The 17,654-nt window shown below is 44.6% G+C and overlaps 1 protein-coding gene and 1 long non-coding RNA gene across 2 annotated transcripts in view; one reads left to right on the top strand and one right to left on the bottom strand.

Moving 5' to 3' along the window:
• Positions 1-17,654, bottom strand: part of LOC150044419 (uncharacterized) — a 31,986-nt gene that overhangs the window by 13,776 nt on the left and 556 nt on the right. The gene's annotated exons all lie outside the window — the stretch shown is intronic.
• The window catches only part of Akap13 (A-kinase anchoring protein 13), a 149,452-nt gene continuing 148,802 nt past the window's right edge, over positions 17,005-17,654 (top strand). Inside the window, exon 1 of the mRNA XM_090321513.1 lies at positions 17,005-17,196. The gene's annotated coding sequence lies outside the window, so the exon portion shown is untranslated. The remainder of the gene's footprint in view (positions 17,197-17,654) is intronic.

The raw sequence follows: 17,654 nt of genomic DNA on the forward strand, positions 1-17,654 counted from the left end.
TATCATGGCATCACCCAGCAGGAGAGACAAGATGTCTTTGGGAAAGTAAAATGGTAGGCCTGTGTCGCTCAGCTTACTTTGCCCTTGATTATGGAGAGGGCAACTGCAATGACCCCAAGATCCAAGATGTGACAGAAGTGACTTGTTCCAGGGACCAGGACTTTGGCCTAGTGGTAGAATGTTTGCCCAGCATGCATGGAGACCCGGGTTCGATTCCTCGGCACCACATACATAGAAAAAAGCTGGAAGTGGTGCAGAGGCTCAAGTGGTAGAGCTCTAGCCTTGAGAAAGTCCAAGGACAGTGCTCAGGCCCTGAGCGTAAGCCCAGAACTGGGGGGGGGAAAAAGTGACTTGTTCCAGGTACTGGCACCCATTGCCTGGGGTACAGCACAGGATGACATTCTGATTGTGATTCTGCACAACCCTACACACAGATGTGTAATCTGATTGTCGTAAATAAGCTATCAGGAGGTTCACAGTCAACTGAAGCAATGCAAGGGAAGAGTCCTCATCTCACAGGGAATGAGAGCTCTGACTCCACTTTTTTTTTTTCTTCCCTAAGAGATCAGTTCAGGGAGACTGTTTGGATTTGCTTGTGTTACCAGTGCAGGTAACAGGTAATAACCACTGACTTTGCCATTGGCGTCATACAGTTGCTCAAGACCTCTTGGTTTGTTATCTTGTTGAGAGCCACACCAGGCCTTCCCAGTGCAGCAGGCGGTAGGTGAGATGATCCACCCACAGTACAGAGCTCTCATTCCTCCTTTGGGCTTCTGAAGGATTCTTTTCTCCACGCCTAGCGCTGCTGGGTTAGCAGTCTTCCCCATTCTTTCTTGTCATCTCTGGCCGCTCCTTCTTACCTGTTGGCTATTGGCAGTTGAGCTAACAGTCTACTGAGTATGTTTCGGTGGTCTCTTTTGCTTGTTTCATTTCCCCCTAAGTCAAAAGCTTCTCCAGGACGGAGGTGAGGTATCTTACACCTGTTTGATTTCCCATCCAAAAATGCATTCTCTTTGTGCATAGGTCTTCCTATACCTTTGTTGAGTGATTTTTTTTTCTTTCTGCCCAGCCACCAACATAAGGAAAAATATTAGATAAGCAAAGAATGCAAAGGTCTGGACATTCCTGGTGGGGTTTGTTTGGGGTGGGGGGAAAGTGGGTTAAAAAAGAAAAAGAAGAGGATAATTCTCTCTGGTTAGTTTCACAGGAGATTCTTGATTGTCAATTACATTTCACCCACACAGGAATGACTTGGAAAAACAAAGAGAACAAAGCTTCATTGAAGGCATACCAAGTGCTAGTTCTTCTCTGTGCACTATTATTTTAATTAATTTTCACAACAGCCATGAAGAGCAATAGCTCTGCCTTTTCTTCTAGGGAGCACTGGGACTCCTGGATGTGAAGTTATTCTCCCAAATTCTTCCATCTAGCAAGCAAGGGAACAGAGATGCAACACTGTCCAATTTCTAAGCCTGGGATTTCTTGTTTTGTTTTTTCCAGTCAACTCCATTTCCCCAGGCTCTGCCCCAGGGTTCACTTGCCCATCCCTTTCATTCCTTTTTCTTCTTATTCCACTGGTTTATCTGTAAGTTGTATAACAAGGCCTCCAGGGAAGCCTGATAATAGTCCTGTGGGGGAGGGGGTGGGGGGGAAGGGAGTGGGGAAGAAGAAATCAAAACAAAACAAAAAAAAGAACTGGACTTTCTGAGCCCTGCTGTAAGCCAGGCTGTTACATGTTTGTTTCTTCTTCTAGTGTGGTTATTTACTGACTCTTTTCCATGAAGTCCTCATTATGCAGATGAGAAAACTGAGGCTCCGGAAGTTGCATGACATGCCCAGCTCTTAAGTGGTGATGTGAAAAATTCTAGCCTTTGGCTGAGTGCTGATGGCTGGGGGAAGTTAGCCCCAGGTGGGAATGTCTATGAAACGTATTCCCAAGGAACTGCCAAAAAAGCTGGAAGTGGAGTGCTAGCTAGCCATGAGTAGAAAAACTAAGGGACCAGCATCCAGGCCCTGAGTTCCAGTCCTAGGATTGGTGCACACACACATACACACACACACACACACACACACACACACACACACACACACACACCTAGCCAAACCAACACTAAAGCAAAGATCAGTACTTCCTAGGAAAACTGGACAATCTATTGAAATGGTAGGCTCTGTTTTCAGAATTTAGGACCCCGTCCTTCTCGTGGGAAACAAGTCCATTTGAATGGAACAATAGTCTGAAATCTGTGAACCACTAATGTCAGGCATTGACTCTAATGTGGTTCATTGAAGCTCCTGCAGGAAACTCAAAGGTCGTGGTCCATAACCATACAGTCCAGCATGAACCCCAGTCACCTTTCGGGATCAGAGAACCTTTGGCAATCCCACTTGCACATTCCAGGTGGTGCTGGAAGATTCCAGAAGCCACCAGTCTCTCCATCTTAAGAAGGAATGTCATCCCCATTTCTTAAAGAGGAATCTATTCAGAGACATCTTTCCCGTTTGCAGTGCACTGCATCCACACTGTGTACAAAAAGAAAGATGGATGTGTTTTTGGATCAAAGCTACTGAAGGTACCTGTATTCCCTTCACTCCTCCGGCATTCCTTGGCTTCTGACAGCACCCCACACTGGGGCAGGAGACCTGAGCCCTCTGCTGTTGCTACACTTGCCCCTTCCTGAGATTCCAGAATTAGGCTGAAGTCCCACAGCCAAGTATTTTTGTTTTCCTCTCTTTTTCTTTCTTGGTGCTGGCACTGGGGCTTGAATTCAACCACCAGCTTCTGGCCCTTAGCTTTATTTTTTTGAAATAGGGCCTCACTTCCTGGCTGGGTCTCTCTGAGCCTCAATCCTCCTATTTACGATTTCAGTCATAGCTGACACATGTGTGTGCAACTGTGTTCAGCTTTTTCTTTTGAGCTGGGGTCTTGTGAACTTGTTGCTCCCCTTCTGGCTTTGAACCTGGATCCTACAGATCTCAGCTTAGTAGCTAGACTATTATAGGCATGAGCCATCATACCCAGCCCTATTTGTGGTTTTTGTTTTCATTATCTGCCTTCTGTAAGTCATAAGGATAGAGATGGAAGATGATGATGATGATGATGATGATGATGATTGGTCAGTTTTATTCATTGCTATTGACTACATAGTAGTCACATAGTAGGGACTCAATGCACATATAATAGTTTAATAAGTAAATGGTCATTTGCACAAGCAATATAAGAAAGGATCCCAGCCATAACGAATCTTCCCAGAGCCTTTTGATTGAGTTTATCTGTTAGAACTACTTAATTCTTTGTTTCTTGATACTGGTCAAATTAATCTTATAAGATTCCGTTTTCCCCCTAAAAACAGGGTGGAAACATTTCTACTCGCAGGATTATTGTGAGATTGCCCCATTGCGGCTCTTGTTACACACAGAAGATGACCTGATAGAATAAGAATGAGAACTCGCTGAACTGTTAGGTCATGCTCATATTTTGTGGATCTGTGATTGCTGAGAAACAATCAATGGTGTACATTGGTCACGCTATTGTGTGTGTGTGTGTGTGTGTGTGTGTGTGTGTTTGCGTGTACTGGAACTTAAATTTAAGCCCCAACTGGCTTTGTACTCAAATCATCAGATCTCAGGAGAGAACTAGGATTATAGGTGTGAGTCATTATGCTATACTATAGATAGCTCTTTTCTTTTTTCCTTTTTGTCGGTCCTGGGATTTGAACTCAGGGTCTGGGTACTGTTCCTGAGCTCTTTTGCTCAAGCCTAGGGCTCTATCACTCTGAGTCACAGCACTACTTTTGTTTTTTGAGTGATTAAGTGGAAATAAGAGTCTCATAAGACTTTTCTGCCTGGGTTGGCTTCCAACCGTGAACCTTAGATCTCAACCTTCTGAGTAGCTAGGATTCCAGGTGTAAGCCACTGGCACCTGGCTGTACATATTTCTAAAGAGTTATATTTAAAAATAATTCTAGCCCTGAGAAAGCCTAAGATCAGTACTCAGGCCCTGAGTTCAAGGCTTAGGACTGGCAAAAAAAAAAATAGGTGGGCAAATGATTAATCAGGTTTTTCCTTAAGGTGCCAGTGCAATGTTCTCTGTGGGTATTTACTGATGAATTTTAAGAGGATGTTTGGGCAGTGATCCCAATCCAGAAATTCTTTTCTTTCTTCTTTTGCCAGTCCTAGGGCTTGATCTCAGGGCCAGGTCAGTGTCCCTGAGCTTTTTTGCACAAGGCTAGTGCTCTACCACTTGAGTCACAGCACCACTTCTGACTTTTTCTGCTTATTTGGTACTGAGGATTTGAACCCAGGGCTTCATGTATGGTAGGCAAGCACTCTACCACGAGGTCACATTCCCAGCTTGGAAGTGAGAATTTCTCGACACTGGCTGTTGCTCACCTCCATCCGGGGCCTTCCCAAGGACGCATTTGGCAACTGGAGAGCAGCTGCTATCATTGGTGGCTGAAAACCAGGGTCTCACTGGCATGGAATTTGGGCAACTGTAATTACAGATAATGGTATTCAATTTGCCTGTCAGGAATGTTCACAGTTGGCTCCCTCACTGGAATTTGAATATCTGACATCCTGCTTGCACACTGAAGTCAGATTTCAGAAGAAGCAAACATCACCAGGAGTTCCGTCCAGCTCAATAAGCAGGTCTTAGAAATGGTGTGGGATGGCTCTGGTGTACTATGACTATTCTGCGTGGACTAAGCCTTACCTGAGCAAGCCTGTTTGCAAGAGCCACTGATACCCACTGGGTCAGGAAGTAAAGAATTTTAGGGCTTGTGTTACTTTGATAAGTTAGCCTTTCTCTGGAATCCATGGCAAAGCAAAAAAAAAAAAAAAACCAGCAACAACAAAAAAACCCATACACACACACTTACCACATCTTGCTTGTGTGTGTGTGTGTGTGTGTGTGTGTGTGTGTGTGTGTGAATGGGTAACAATACTGGGGTTTGAACTCAGGGTCTGGGCATTTTCCCTAAGCTTTTGCATGCTAGGCTAGTGCTCTACGACTAAAGCTGCCACTCCACTTCTGGCTTTTTGCTGGTTAATTGATGACAACTATCTCAGAGTTTTTCCTGCCTGGGTTGGCTTTGAACCGCCATCTTCAGATCTCAGCCTCTGCTTTCCTGCCACCATGAGATAAGCTCTGCTTATCACCTTCCTGAGGTACCGTGAACCATCCTCCTGAGGTACTAAGTGCACCAGCTTCATGAGATGCTGTGTACATCTCCTTGGTGAGGTGCCATTTCACCACAGGCTTGTAGATTTCACCACAGGCTTATAGCAGTGAGACAAAGTACACATCAGCCAAAATCAGGAACCAAGATACAATGCTCTTCTTATAAGATGATTTTCTCAACTGAATAAATACCTACCACCCTTCTATTTATGTCTGTTCTTATCCCAGCACTCATCCCTCTATTTATCATGCATTTAGGTATAGAGGAATGGGTCATATGCTAAGCATGTTCTAGGCTGGACCCCCTCCCCCAACACCATGGCTCACACCTATAATTAACCCTAGCTACTCAGGAAGCTGAGATTGGAAGATAGCATTTGAAAGCCAACCAAGGCAGGCAAATCTGAGAAATTCTTACCTCTAATTAACTAGGAAAAAGTCAGTAGTAGAGGTGTGGCTCAAGCGATAGAGTGCCAGCCATGAATGAAAAAGCCAAATGAGAGGCCCTGAGTTCAAGCCTCAGTACCAGTACAAAAAAAAATGCTGACAACTATATGTATGAAATTTTATTCCTCATATTGAGGTCATATAAAATGTACAGATAAGGAAGTTATTATGATACCCATTTTACAGACAAGAGGCAGGAAGTAGTAGAGCTAAGACTCAAACTCACCAGTACAGGCTAACTCCAAAGTCTGTGCCATCCTCCACTTGAACTCATGGACTTGTACTTCTCTAACCTTCACATCTGAGATAATTATTTGCTGAGCACCTTGTTTGTGCTGAATGCTTTACATGACTAGTTTTCCACCATCCTCATGATAACCTAAAGAGATAGATCCATAGAGAATCCACGGGTGGTCATTTATGCAATATGCATGCAGTTATTCCTTCAATAAGAAGAGATGCTGTGGACCACCAAGCCAGAGCCCTTTGTTTCCAGGTTCATTGGCTTCCTCCAGGATTTGAATTCTGTGTGTTGTCTTCTTTTTTCCTATACTGACTTCATTATTCTCCTTACCTGAGTTCATCTCTAGGACCCATCTCCCATTACATTCCACGTACCCGAAACCTGTACCCGAAAAAAAATCCTGCCGTACTCTCAGAATAAAATTCCAGCCTATAGTCTGTTCTGAGAGGCTACATTCTGAACTACTGCAAAGGGCTTCTTAATAAGAATACCTATAACCGTATTCTTTGCCATTTATTAAATGTTTCCTAATGTGCCAGGCATTTTATAATATATAATATTCCTAGCCATCAGGCCGGCCCTACAGGTAAATATAAAAATATTTGTTGTTGTTTTATAGAGAAGGAAACAAAGGCTCAAAGAGGTTGGATAACTTGCTCATGAATATACACCATTATTCAGATATGCTAACTCTAAAATCTACAATGTTCTGGCTACACCTGGCCTCTCAACCCAGAACATGCCTTTGCAAAGAGCTTCCAGAAAATCCAGAGCATAGAAGAGACAAAGTTTCAGACTGAGTCAGTAAGGTGTCTGTTTTCTTTCTTTTAGTTGTTGTGTAAAATTTTTTTCCTCTCTGTCTTCTCCTCCCTTCTTTCCATCCTTCCTTTGAGTCAATTAAGAAAAACCAGGTAATTCATAACAAAGCCAGGAAGGAGTATTCTATTTAGCCTCCTGTCATTTTTAAAATCCCACTTCCACCCATGCATAATTGTGATGGCTGACAATAAAAATCCCAACCCAGTGTGAATCAGCACAAAGGAAAAGGGACAGCGGGAAGGGCTGGGACTTGATGCTCAGAGTTAGCCCCAAAGTTATGAATCAGAGAAGTCTCTGAATAACCTCCCTGCCAAGTTAACCCCAGGCCAGGGCTTGAAAAGGTACAGCTGGTTGCACAAACTACAGAGGACTAAACTGCCTTGGGAGAACAAGATAGTACACAGACACTCTAAGGAGACAGACTGGGCAGGTCATTGGCATTACAGACATCTGACCAGACCTCACTGGAGCAAGAGCAGCTAAAACAATTCCAGAGCCACATGGGAGAAAAGATACAGCTCAGGCACCCAAGATGGTGGTGAGGCTGTATATATATATATATATATATCATTACGTAATATCAGCTGGCCCAGATAAAATACCAATACAATTAATGCTAGGCATACTCACAATGAAGATATGGGTTTGTTGGGATGGACATGAAATGGGAAAGAGTTGTCTTATAGCATCCATGAGGCCCTGTGGTAACAAGGATTACAGGCAGAGCCCAATTCACATGTTTTATAACTTGAACAAAAGTTTGAGATCTTTTTTTTAATCAAATCTGGAAGACACAGTGATCATCCCTTTCACAAACAGATTCCAAGAGATATCTCAAGCAGGAGGGCCACGGGCTGTAAATTGGCTCCAAAGTTCAGCAGCAGCAGCAGTTCACAACAATAAATAAATGTCTCAGAACCTTGTAAGGTAAGGCTCCCTCGGTGCTTGTCCTCTATTTCTGGCCCTGACCAGAAAACTTTTCATTTTCAAAGGAAAATGAGTTCACTTTTATTTATTTTTAATACTGTTTGTGAATTCTGTAGGAGTGTCCTGAAAACTCAGTAATCTCATTTTTGGTAGCTCTATAATGCTTGCGAACTGCACCCACCCACACCACACACACCTTTTGTGCCAGTATTGAGACTTGAACTTAGACCCTAGGATGCTGTTCCTGAACTTTTTGTTTGTTTGTTTTGTTCTTTCTTGCACTCAAGGCTGGTATTGTATCACTTGGGCTACAACTCCACTTCTGGCTTTTTGCTGTTTTATTGGAGAGGAGAGTCTCACACACTTTCCATTCCCAGCTGGCTTGGAAACAGATCCTCAGATCTCAGCTTCCTGAGTAGTTAGGATGACAAGACTAAGCCACTGGCACCCAGTTTGAAAGTCTGCTTTCTAATTCTTGTTACCTGATCAAATTTACCATCAAGGTTTTCAACTTCAAGGACAGTTTATCCTACAATCGCAGGTTACAATTGTAACCTTCATAAAATCTGCTCATATCCAACCGGTTCTAGGAACAGGCCAGATATGGAAAAAATAGAAGGTGGATTAAAAGAAAAAGCCCCATTTTTTTGTGTGTTGTAATCCTCTATTGTCCTTATGCACTGGAAGGCTTTTCTAATTGGACATTTGTCTTGGCGGATGAAGTGTCACATACTGAGCAGGTGACAAGTGGTCTTGCTCAGTGAGGGCATTTGGGAAAGCAAATTGGGGACAAATGACAAGCTGGAATGTGAAAACTGTCAGCACACACAGGACAAGGTCCTCGCATAAAAGTTATTTTGAAAGCTTCCCTGTGACTTGGCAACTCTGCCGAAGTTAGTTAGGCATGGGTTCACTTTTTTTTTTTTTAAACCAGTCTCATTGTCTGTGTGTATGTGCCTGTTTAATCAGTCTCAGTGTGTGTGTGTGTGTGTGTGTGTGTGTGTGTGTGTGTGTGTGTGTGTGTGTGTGAGAGAGAGAGAGAGAGAGAGAGAGAGAGAGAGAGAGAGAGAGAGAGAGAGAGATGTGGCTGCTGCTATCGTTCTATCACTGAATATTTAAAGTAGAAAACCAAGAGACAGTGTTGTAGATAAAAATAAAAAGGGAGAGAACGAGATCTTCAGGAAGAAAAAAAAAATAACAAAGAGAAATCACAGCAGATTTCCAAGAGACTATCTAAAATTACCCCAGCTAGAGTGTCTGGTGTCACAAGCTTTTGTCCCTAGGATACTCTGAAGCCAGGCTCCCCCCACGTGGTGCTCCAGCCACTACTCAGTGGGGGAATGAGACACCGCTGGGGGCTAGAGGTCAAGACTGGAGTAAACTCAAAGAAAGCTCATTCTAGCTAATGGGACAGAGATTCCTCGAAAAGGGAGAGGAAAACGAAATCCGCTGAGCCTTTCATAAACTTCACTGACTTTTCCTAAATTGAGCTGCAGATGTACCATTAAAAAATAATAATTCTTCCAAATGCCTCATGTTTGGATGAATGAATTTCTGTATTTAGGCAATTTGGAGACATTGGCAAAAACTCCTTGTGTAAAAGAAACAATGCATATGAGGAGAGAGAGAGAGACAAGAGACACAGAGAAACACAGAAACAGAGAGACAGCGCGCATTCATGAGAGGGAGAGGGAAAGAGAAGGAGGAGGAGGAGGAGGAAGAGGAAGAGGAGGAGGAGGAGGAGGAGGAGGAGGAGGAGGAGGAGGAGGAGAGGAGAGAGAGTTTCTTAATTTGCCCAGGTCTTGATTTAGAAAGGTATACTTAACTGGGAGCAATTCTGAAATAAAGATAGATCTAGCACCATTTTCCTATAGGTTGGTAAGTTGACTCTTTCCAATAAATCAATTGTAGCCTTCATGGAAGAGGTGTTCTAGAACTCTTGTAATATAATATTTGTCGAATCAGGCAGGCATATGTACATACATATATATATATATAGAGAGAGAATATATATGGATATGTGTATATATGCACATCTATCTATCTATCTGCAGGACAGAGGGAAGGCTTGAGAACATAAAGCTGCAGAGGCTGAATGAGGCATCACCTGTATACAGGTAATGGTAGATGTCTGGACACAGCCTTAGGGGCTGTGATAGAGCTGTCAGCCCCAGAAGGGTCCTGTCCTGGAAGATGGAAGAGAGAGAAAGGAATGGATTTTGGAGGGATAGTAATAAAGATGGCTATCTGTTGATTCTGACTTCCCCTTATCCTTCCCACATGCATCAGGCCACAGCGCCTCAGTTTCCTTCTGAACACCCAGCCGTCTTCACTTTGTCATCCCAAGTGTTAAAGGCACTTTTTTTTTTTTTTGGTGGCCTGACTAAACAGGCCACGAGGGATGACTCTATAATGTTCATATAGAAATGTTTATCTAGAACGTTAAGCTATGTTTGCACGGTGTTGTGTGTAAACTTGGGAGTCCATCATAACTTAGAGGGTTGAACTGAATTATGAGTGAGGTCAAACCTTCTTTCTGAATTTGCCACAGGGTAGTGGCATAAGCCATTTTGGGTTTGGAGATGGGATTAAAGCCAGGCTCATCAGGGACAATCCTGAATTTTTTTTTCCATAAACAGATTGAAATCTAGAAACTCTTCATGGAAGATACAGAGTTGATAGAATGGGAGCCTGAAGTTTCAGAGGGTAGGGGTCATATTGTCATTTGACAGAAGAGCTTTCTGAGAAAACTAAAACTGAAGAGAAGAGAAGTCAATGGCCTCTCTCTCTGTCTCTCTGTCTCTGTCTCTGTCTCTGTCTCTGTGTCTCTGTCTCTGTCTCTGTCTCTCTCTGTGTCTGTCTGTCTGTCTCTCTCTCTCTCTCTCTCTCTCTCTCTCTCTCTCTCTCTCTCTCTCTCTCTCTCTCTCTCTCTCTCTCTCTCTCTCCTGAACCAGAGAAGGTAATGGTTTTGGCTACACATAACTTATGTTATTAGGAACTAACTCAGGCAGTTAAAATGTATAAATAGTTGTTGAAATACCATATCAAAAATGCCTGTGGCACTGTGTTAAAGTTTTGGGAGCCATTCAGGTGGTTAAAAGAATAATAGAAGCCAACATTTATTATACTTTTCCTTGCTGCCAGACACTGCTCTAAGGGCTTTGTGTGAATTTTGCTATTCTACTCATATTGACTATGTGGGTTAGATACTAATCTTATTTTGTTTTCCAGATGAAGACACGCATGAATGTGTAGGGAGGGAGAGGTTCAGGGATGGCTGTTGTGTCTCCAAGATTGTTCCAATGAAACTTGCTCCTTGGTATTTTCGTTTAGGTGAATAATCCATTCTTTCCCATCGAGTGTTTATGTGTGACCAGGGGTCTAGATTATAAGTGTAAAAAAAATTTAAGGCTGTTAAAAAATGGATCCTCTTAATCATATAGTAACATTTCCTGGAAGCTTAATGGTGGTGTCTCTTAGTAGAAGCCCAAAGTCAAGAAGTATTTAAATTTGAGAAATAGAAGACTAGATGAAGCCGACTAATGTTTTTAAATGCAAGATTTCTCTAGCCCTCATTGGTAATGCTCATGGACTCCTTCAGGAGGAAAGGAACACAGAATAAAATATTAAATTCATTGAAATGCATAGTACTTCCTGAAACTAAGCCAGAAGGAGAGTATTTCAAGAAAAGCTGGCTTACGCTGGGCAGAAATTGTAAAATGTAACAGGTTATAAGCAGATGAGGGCTTTTCTCCTTGAGTTGTGCACATTCAGTGCAGTTTTAGGAAAATAATGAAGTCAAGATGGAAAGTAAATATTTTTGAAAACTTGCCCAAGAAAATCTGGGCTGAGGCCCTCACCTGAGTTGTTGGAGTTTGTTTCCATTAAAACAGTGTTTAAGGCTAAAAAAACATGGTGCTTCTCTAACTCCAGTTCCAGAAACCTACTATTATAAATAATTGGGGATAATTACCACAGCAGCTGAATAAACTGGAAAAGACTGGGCAGAGAGAGGCAAGCAATAAGAGGAAATAAACGTGCAGTACTTGAGCTGTTTGTAAATCTCTCCGGAAGCAGAATTAGTAGATCCCGTCCTCTCCTAGTTGGAACCTAATTTTCAAGTAAACCAAAGCCAGACCTTGCTTCCCTGATTAAAATTAGTATTAATGATGGTGACGTTAAGTCATAAGTTATTTTTTTTTAAAAAAGAACCCAGAATTTCTGGATCTTTTGTTCCTCCTAAAAATTAAACTCTTTAAATGGTGTCTGACAAATTATGGAAACAATGAAGGAGGGTTGGAAATGTTGATGGGATGACACAGCTCGAGACGCATTGCACATCTGAACTGCCTTGTTAAAGGGCCAAAAACTTAAATAGGTAATCTACAATTAAGAAAAATAAGGGAAGGGATGGGTTAGGAAAGATGGGTGAGAATGTTGAAAGGGTGGCATTGATTAAGATACCCTGTATTCATAAATTACTTTGGTGAACGGCAACTGCTTTGTACAACCACTTGAAGATAATAAATGAAAATACTTAAAAAAACAACAACAACAACTCCCAAACAATGGAAACCACGAAAGCGTCTCCCATCTACCTAGCAGCTCCTGACCCCACTACCAATGGAAGTAAATTGACTCGAGAAGGTTGATGTTATCTCATAGGAAGCCTTGAACCAAACCTACGGCTGGAAAGATCATGACAGAGGGAAAATTAAATGTTGTTCCATCCATCAGTGGTACCTCTGGAGTATAGTCATGAAAGTCTGGGAGGTCCCTGGGGAGAGGAGCCTCAGTGGCCAATGGGAAGGAGCCATTGATGAGCGGAGGTTTGGAATGGGGACAGTGGTACAGTTACCTTCACACCAAACAACAAGAGGTGACCGTGGATGCTGTTCCTATCACCAGTGCAATCAGAGGTCCAGCTGCTAAGGGAAAGGAGCCCTGAGGGCAAGTTCAATCCCAGTGCTTCTCTTTCCCAAGGAGACATTTCAGGAATTGTGAGCCCCTGGAGAAGTTCTTCCAGCTGTGTTGATGTTCTTGTCATTGGTGTTTGTTTGCACTGGACTTGTCAGGGACTCTGGGAACTGGGGCTTATTCTGGTTAATGCTTTTAGATATTTAAACCTGTCTAACTCAATTACAGATGAGTCAACTGGAGGGGTGTAGAATCCTACCACTAATAAGACCCTGGCATCTATGCTGACTGGTGAGCTCTTTCAGAGAATGTAAGAAATGATGAAAACTATAGAGATTTTTGATGCAAAGAACAATATTCTCTCTCTTTCTTTCTTTCTCTCTGTCTCTGTCTCTGTCTCTCTCTCTCTCTGCCAGTCCTGGGGTTTGAACTCTGGACCCAGGTGCTAGCCTTGGCTTCTTTTGCTCAAAGCTAGTATCCCACCCCTTCAGTCACAGTGACACTTCCAACTTTTTTTTTTTTTTCTGTGACTGAAGATAAGAGTCTCCTGGACTTTTCTTCTTGGGCTGGCTTCACAAAGCGATCCTCAGATATTAGCCTTCCTGAGTAGCTAGGATTTGAGCCACCAGTGCCTGGCTGTAGAACAAATCTTTAGTATTAAGAACATTTAGTTTCAAGGTGCCTGGTGTAGTAGTTTTTTTTCTGTTTAAAATCATTCATGGAAAATGTTTATTGTGACTTTTCTGGGTACTTGGTGCTACTAGAGGAATAAATGAAATGCAGTTAAAAAATCATATCAGTGGGCTCTTGTGGTAGTAGAAGAGATAACCACAATACACAAGCAAAATAAGATAATTTCACACTGGGGGAATGCTATAAAAATGAAGTAATAGAAAAGAGAAAAACCAAGTGAAAATAAGATTTAAAAATAATTTTGGAAGTGGCATTATGGCTCAGGTGGTACAGTATGTTAGCCTTGTGCTGAAGAGGTCAGGGACAGTGCCCAGGCCCAGAGTTCAAGCCTCATGACTCACAAAAAAAATAAAATAATTGTATTTTGGATGAGTTTGAACTCAGGGACTCACTTTGTACCACTTTGCTTTTCATGGCTAGCACGCTACTACTTGAGCTACATCTCCAGTCTAGCTTCCTTCTGGTTGAGTGGTAATGGAATCTCCCAGACTTTTCTGTTCCAAGCAAGCTTTGAATTGCTGTCTCCTAGCTCTCAAGACTCCAAAGTAGTAAGGCTTATAGGTACGAGCCACCAGCCCTGTTTTTTTTTTTTTTAAATGAGCCTGTAATATGAACATGCAATAATTATGTATGTTTTTGTGGATACAGAATGATGATGTCCATATATGTGTAGAATTGTGCCACGATTAATATTAATCATGAGTATTTCCATTCCTTTATTTTCCTTTATTTGGGGATGAGTCCTGTCATCTTATTCTTCTCAAATATATAGAAGGTTATTGTAGGTGATAGTTGCCCTATTATACATATAACACTAGGTAGAACTTATTGTACTTCTCAAACTGTGTTTTGGTAAAGGTTGTGGAACATCCTCTTTACACATCCCTTGCTTCTTTCCAGTCCTCCATCATCACTAAGCATGTATGGGAGAGACCATGTGGTGGTTGTCATTCAGTACATGGCTTATTGTACTTAATACTGCAGATGATAGGATTTCATTATTTTCCTGGCTATGTAATGTTCCATTATGTATCTATATTATCTATCACATTTTCTTTATCCCACCATCTGTTGATAGACAACTAGATGTAGCCCATCTCTTGGCTATTGTGAAGAGCACTGCAATAAACATGGGCATGCAGTATCTCTTTGGAATGTTAAACTCATTTCCTTTGGATATATGCCCAGAAGTGGAACAGCTGGACCATATGGTAAATCTATTTTTAGTGGTTTTTTTTTTTAGTCGTCTTCTTCTTCTTCTTCTTCTTCTTCTTCTTCTTCTTCTTCTTCCTCCTCCTCCTCCTCCTCCTCCTCCTCCTCCTCCTCCTCCTCCTCCTCCTCCTCCTCCTCCTCCTCAGATCTCAGGCCCCTGAGTAGCTAGGATTACAGGCCTGAGCAACTGGCACCCAGCTAATAACCTACTTTTACATGAACATCAGTAAAGCCATTATGAAGAACAGAATGGAGGTTCCTCAAGTCCTAGCAACATGGCAGAAGGTAATTGTTGAGAATCATTGTTCAAGTCCAGCCTGCACAGAAAATAGTTTGCAAGACCTCAAAGAAGAGCTAGACTTGGTGGCTCAGGCTTGCCATCCTAGCTACTGGAAATCCTCATATGTGGATTACACACATGCACTAGACAAAAAGCAATGCTTTATCTCTAAAATAACCAGCGAAAATCAGAACTGGAGGCATGGTAAGAGTGCCTGCTGGGCATTGGGGGTTCATGCCTGTAATCCTAACTACTCAGGAAGCTGAAATTGAGGATTGTGGTTCAAAGCCAGTCCAGGCAGGAAATTCCAAGAGACTCTTATATAACTGAAAGTGGCAATGTTGCTCAAAGTCTTAGAGCACTAACCTTGAGTGAAAAAGCTCATGAACAACATCCAAGCCCTGCGTTCAAGCTAAACCAAAAGAGGAGGAGGAGGAGAAGAAGAAGAAAAAGAAGAAGAAGAAGAAGAAGAAGAAGAAGAAGAAGAAGAAGAAGAAGAAGAAGAAAAAGAAGAAGAAAAAGAAGAAGAAGGCAGCCAGTCTTCATAGGGAAGTTCCACGAGAGTCGTGTGTCTCTAATTATCCAGCAAAAAGCCAGAAGTGGAGCTATGGCTAAAGTGGTAAAGGGCCAATTTTGAGTGAAAAAGCTAAGGGAGGACAGTGCTTTGACCCTGAATTCAAGCCGCAGTACCAGCACAAAAGAAAAACAAAAGATGTTTAAAAGGTGTTAAAAGGCACTAATCTTCTGTGTACTGGTGAGGTCCCCCCCCCCCAGTATTTTTCATATGATAGAGATTCCTTCCTGTTCCCTCCTAGACAATAATCTCCTTCTGGGTACTCTCAGTTCTTCAGTCTAAATCTTGAACATCATAGAAACCACCTTCATTTCCCACATGACCTTTTTTCATATATACATATATATATACACACATGTGTGTGTACATATGCATGTATATGCATGTATATGTGTGTGCATGTGCACGTATATGTATGTGTATATATGTGTGTACATATGCATGTATATGTATGTATATGTGTGTGCATGTGCACGTATATGTATGTGTATATATGTGTGTACATGTGCATGTATATGTATGTATGTATGTATGTATGTATGTATGTGTGTATATGTGTGTGTGTGTGTGTGAATGTATATATACATACCGTTTTCTCTTGACCTAAGTAGTGGCAACTTGGATAATAATGGATTTTTACACCATAGGCAAGTTTTTTCCCTAATACACACAAAAACGTATATGCCACTACCAAAGCTCCTTCGCCTACCACCAGCTCGTCTTGGGGGCCCCACTGGTCCACTCTGCGTTTCGATTCTCCGAAGCCACCAGATGACTTCTGAGGTCCTCTGCCTCCAGCCTGGTCACCGAGTGACCCGAGTGATCGTCCCCATCTCGCCATGCCTGCTCCCACCCATCCACTCATCCACCCATCCACCCACCCACCCATCCACCCACGTATCCATCCACCCACCCACCCATCCACCCACCCACCCACGCATCCATCCACCCATCCACCCACCCACCCACCCACCCATGCATCCATCCACCCATCCACCCACCCACCCACCCACCCATGCATCCATCCACCCATCCACCCACCCACCCACCCACCCATCCATCCATCCATCCTCCCACCCACTCACCCATCCACCCATCCACCCATGCATCCATCCACCCATCCACCCATCCACCCACCCATCCACCCATGCATCCATCCATCCTCCCACCCTCCCACGCATGCATCCATCCACCCATCCACCCATCCACCCATCCACCCATGCATCCATCCATCCTCCCACCCACCCACCCATCCACCCATTCACCCACTCATCCACCCATCCACCCATGCATCCATCCATCCTCCCACCCACCCACCCATCCACCCAGCTCCTCTGGGCACCTGGCACTGACTGTGTGTGCCCGCCCCCTCCCCCCCCAGCAGCTGCTGCCAGCCATCCGACTTAGTTGGGCTTTGCAAGCCGCCAGGCAGCTGCGGAGGCCGACCCCAGCCTTCCTTAGCAACCTGAGCGCACCGCCCACCGACGCTCCCTATTGGTCATCCGGGGTTTGATGGACAGCCGTACCGTGCCATCCGAAACGTGCGTCCTGCCCTCCTCCCGCCCCCTCCGCGCTTCTTCACTACAGGGCGCGTAGACCGTACGTCCCGCCCCGGCTGCCCCGCCCATCTCCGGGCGGCTCGCGGCGCATGCGCGGGTGGGCGCGGGAGGGAGCGAGCGAGCGAGCTAGCGAGCGGGCCGGGCGCGGGCTGTGGTGCGGGGCCAGCGCCGAGCGGGAGCAGCGGCGGGGAGGCGCCTGGCTCGGTGGAGAGACCGGCGTGCCCGCCTGTCGCCTCGGCCTTCGAGGCTGCCGGGAGGAAGCGGCTGCCCGCGCGTCGTCCTTCCCCGCGGCGTCGGCGCGGGCGCTGTTCCGGCTCGGCCCGCGGGGAGCCCCGGAGCCGCACGGTGAGGCGCGCGCGGCCGCCGCTCGGGGAGGACGGAGTTGGGGGAAGTTTTGAGGCGGGGTCGGGGCGGGGAGCCGGGGCGGACGCCTCGGGCGCATTGTCCGCGGGGCGCGGGGGGCCGGGGCTCGCGGGGGGCCCCGGAGAGCTCCGCGCGTGCGCGCGCCCCGGGCATCGAGCGGGCGGGCAGCCGGCCCGACCCCCCCGCCGGCCCCGGGCCCCGGCCCCGGCCCCGCCGCTGCCCCGGGGGCTTTGTTTGTTTTTTACCAGACACTTTGTGTCGTTGTTGTCGTTTGTGGTGAGCTTTGAAAATCAATAATGTGGCCCCCTCCCCCTCCCCCTCCCCCCCCTCCCCCTTTTCTTTTTGTCCATTAAGAAGAAGTTTTAAGAAGTTTCCCGCTGCGGCCGTCCCGGGTCGGAGCCGGAGCGCCGGGTGGGGTGGCGGGCGCGCTCCGCCCTCCG

This window comes from Megascapheus bottae, chromosome 30 (assembly GCF_031878675.1).
Source record: "Megascapheus bottae isolate mThoBot1 chromosome 30, mThoBot2.hap1, whole genome shotgun sequence".
Classification (NCBI taxonomy): domain Eukaryota; kingdom Metazoa; phylum Chordata; class Mammalia; order Rodentia; family Geomyidae; genus Megascapheus; species Megascapheus bottae.